We start from the raw sequence: 4,516 nt of genomic DNA, 5'->3' as shown, positions 1-4,516 counted from the left end.
CATATTGGTACCAGAACACGCCACATCAGCATTCTTAGTGCTAGAATACAATTACTTTATAAAATAATATAATGATAGGTCACTTCTACCATGTTTAACTTTTCAACTCCCAAAGACAAATAAAAAAGATGGATCCCACCTTTTTATCTCTCACTTTTTAGACAAATTAAGTATAAATACTTTAGATATCATATAATTTTTCTTTCAAATATCACTTTATTTTTTAAAAAAATTAATTATATTTCTAATTTGTCATTCAAAGGTTTGACAAACATAAGATTTATTGTAATCTTGTCAATAAAATAACTGCAATGAAAGGTAATTTTATATTTAAATTTATGCAGAGATAGTACTTTTTAATTATTATTTAGCTTTTTCAACTCAAAAATGTTATTTATTTATCTTAAAAAAGTTGAATTTGATTTGCGTACATCTTCTTGAAATATAAACATATGGACGCAAATATTATGGATATGGACATAAATATTAGTGTCTAGATATTGTGTTTGATAAAGTAATATACAAAATACCATAAATTTATGAAAAATCTATTTTACCATTTATCTCTTATCACTCTTAATGATTCACTAACAATATTAAAAAAAACACTAATGCAACATCCACTACAAGAGACATGGAAATTAACGGCGAAACCAATTCAAGCGGTATAGTGAACTGATGTAGTTAGTGACATGGGCAATTGATTTTGTGACGTTTTCTAGCAACCACTGGTATAACCGCCGTTATTTCAATATTTTGCGGTAGATAATTTGGCGGCGATTCAAAACTGCTGTGATATGCTTTTGTTAGCATTGATTATGAAAACATGCTCTTTTGTGCTTGATTATGAAAACATGCTCTTTTGTGCCTAATTTGATTAATTTTATCCCATTTGCCTTCCATTCGATGTCTTGATGTTATTTGTGAGTGATTTCAGATGTATAAGGTAGGAATGGCTTGGAGAGAATGGAAAAAGAGCATGCAAAGTGGAGGAAGCATGAAGAATCAAAGGAGAAGAGCATAGCGATGTGTGTGTATGCACAGACCTGCGTGCGTACACACAACCATCAGAGCAGAGCCACACGTGCGCCTCGCGTATCCATTCAAGCATCGCCTAGTGTGCGTGCACACAACCTCTTGTGCGTACGCACAGGAAGAGATTTTGGCAGAGTGTGCGTGCGCACACGTCTATGCAAACGCACAGGTACCAGTGCGTGCCTTCATTAAAAATGCACATGACTCGCGATTTTAGGGCTCTTTTGGCCCATTTCTGATGGCTTGGATGCTGAAATCAAAGGCTATATGAAGGAGCAACAACACATAACAAAGAGAGCTCACTTTAGATTAGGAAAAACACATAGTAGGAGTAGGAGTAGTGCAGATTAGAAAATTCTCTCTTAGGGTTCTTAGTTAGGGTTTGTAGCATTTTATACTTCAAGTTTTGATTTGGGATTATAGCAATTTCATTGTAAGTATTTTCTTCATTTTCTATTTTATCATCTTACTTGTTCTACACTTGCTCCTATCTCAATTTCTTTTGTTAATATATACATAATTTTACAATTTTGATTTCTAGTCAATGAATTTGATGTTTGATGGTTTTTATATGTTTGTTGAGTTGCTTTTGTTGACTTTGATGATTTGGTTGTTCATAGTTTTTACCATTTTCCCAATTTTGCCATGTTTTATGTTTATGCCCTTTATATGTTTGATGAAATGCCAATCTTAGTTATGGGGTAATTTTCACCCCTTAGCTTGGGGAAAATGAGTGTATGGATTACTAGAGCCATAATATCCAACATTTAGTGATAATTCTTGGGTTGTTAGTTATTATTATTTCCACTAACGCTAGCTTTTTACCAATCAATTTGGTAAGTTAGTTAGGATTTGTGGATTAATGACAATTATGCTCACTTGACCTATCCTTCGATGTTAAGGGTTGACTTAGTGAGATTAATCCATCATAATTATCATAGTTGTGGTTATGGCAAGGAAGAGATTCCATAACTCATCCCAAGTCAAGGTTTTATTTATGTTTTGAACCACTTTTCCCTCACTTTATAGCATTACTTGTCCATATTTCATACATAGTTCTTTTATTCCTTTATTCGTTTATTGATTACAATTTTGTCTTGTTCTTTTACCTCTTTATTTGTTTACTTCAATCATTGAAACTCCCTTGCTTCTCACAACCAAAATTGTACGCGCTCATCGGCATTAGTTCCTAGGGAGAACGACCTGGGAGTCTAAATACTCTCGGTTTATATTTGCTTTGAATTGTGACAATCTTTAGAATAATAATTTGATTAGGGTCAATTGTTGGTTTGGAGCTATACTTACAACGAAAAATCTACTTTGTGAAACTCCTAACCTACTTTTGGTCCTTGTCAATAAGATACAAGAAAAATAAAAAAATAGAGTCTAAATTATGTTGAACAAGAAAAATTCAAGATACGTTACCGATGATCTTAACATTCCAAAATTATGTAGTCTTGCGTCGTTTGCGCGTTTGAGCTCCAGATGCAACAAAGAGGTCGTCAACGTGTTGATCAAAAGAATCTACCTCATTTGCATTAGAATCCAAGTCTTCAATGTGCCAATTAAAAATATACTACTCAGCAGCATGCGATAGTGTTTCAACATATCCTGTAATAAGAAAAACGGTAGACTAAGGCCCTTCAATGTGGCATAATATCAATCCTTAACAAACTAAACATTTATCAAGTCACGGCAAATTCAACAACTAAGTCCAATTATCCTATACAACCTGAACTAAAATTCTTCAACTAAACTACTGCATTATCCTCAAGGCTTCAACTGTCATTGTGCCTACACAGCTAAGACCTACTCATTCCTCTTCTCGGGAGACATTCTACCGTAAGATCCCTCATTCTCTTCTGGTGTTTTATTGAGGTCATATGATAGTATGAAAGCATTTTGTCTAGCAAAATCAGCCTGATCAGAACTATCACCAGAGACAACATCATCTTTCTCCATTGAATCTGGAACTACCTCCCCGGGTTCTCCAGATGTCTCTTAAATCTTGTCTCGAGATAACCCTGAAAGTTACATCATAGCCAAACCAGGCCAATATATGAAGAATTAGAGTGAAAACATAGTCTTATTACATTAACATCATAGAAGTCGTGTCTTTCTTACGTTCCCAAAGTCGTGCAACACCATGTTCTATGAGTTTGAATTCCTCCCATGCTGCAATATCCAGTTCAACGATAAGAGGATTTTCATAGCGTGCCTGCACAATATATAAAATTAATATCGAAGAGGGTGTAATAGTTAAAGCCATCGGGTGATCATATATATCAGATGTATATAATACATACAAGTATATAGGTATGTTATCTTGGAGTCCTTCCCTATTTACAGCAGGTGAAATATGATTGTAATAAATTCTAATGCTCGTTGCTTATACTATATTCCTTCGAGAGTCGACCACTTTAAAGCATGAGCATCAAAAGTAGTCAAGAATAGGATATTCACTACCACCACCATCATAAATTGATCATTAACATCACACATTCACTGTCGTTACTACTACATATTCACCGTCATCCCCCACCACCACATATTAAAAAACATTACCATACAATCACCACCACAACCACCCAAAATAAAAAAAAAAACAAATCAAAACAAAAGAAAATATGAAACAGAGGTAGTAGGAGGAAGAAGAAAGGTTCGATGCCACGATGGTTGAGCCATAATGAGAAAGGCACAACATGACAAAGGTGTCGCAATAGCCTAGATTTGGGTTGATAATAGTGAAGTGCGGGCAATTAGGTTCACAATGATAGAGGCAAACGGAAATGGAGGGAGGAGAGGGTAAGAAGGTAAGAACAGAGAAAAAATATTTGGGTTGATAACAGTAAAGAGGAATTGGATAATGAGAAAGAATACAGCGGTGAGTTTGCAGTAGTGAAAGCATAGAAAATGACAGTAGTTGGATTGGCATTAATGGTTAGAGAAGTAGATAAGAGGAGGTAGATTATGAAAAAAAAAAAGGCAACAGAAAAACAAGAAAAGTTAAACAAATGAGAAGACAAATTTTGAAATTTTAAAAACTAAATAAGAGAAAAAAATGTAAAAAAAATCAATGTAATTTGCGTCTTAATTATATAAAATACATAAATTTAGTGTCTCTCTATCTATTCATATACTTCAATTGTCTCAATAAAACAAATAGAAAATTGTATTATCACGTTTGTGTTCAGTAGACATACAACACAAAAAAAAAACTATATAAACTAATTACTAACTCAAAAAACTGTTTTTTTTAATCAAAAAACAAAAAGAACAATAACAAAAAAAAAGTCTTGATAAAAGCACAGAATTTAAATTCTATGCATTGATAATATAAATAATTTTTACACAAATATTTAATTATATATTGTCACATTATTATAAGTAGCTAATTTTCAAATTTATTGTTTAAAAAAAGTTATGTAAAAATATTAATTAATTTAATTAAATGACTATATAAAACTATTTACATGATAAA

The sequence above is a fragment of the Arachis ipaensis genome, chromosome B03, assembly GCF_000816755.2.
Source record: "Arachis ipaensis cultivar K30076 chromosome B03, Araip1.1, whole genome shotgun sequence".
NCBI classification, from domain to species: Eukaryota; Viridiplantae; Streptophyta; class Magnoliopsida; order Fabales; family Fabaceae; genus Arachis; species Arachis ipaensis.
This window is presented reverse-complemented; position numbering follows the sequence as displayed.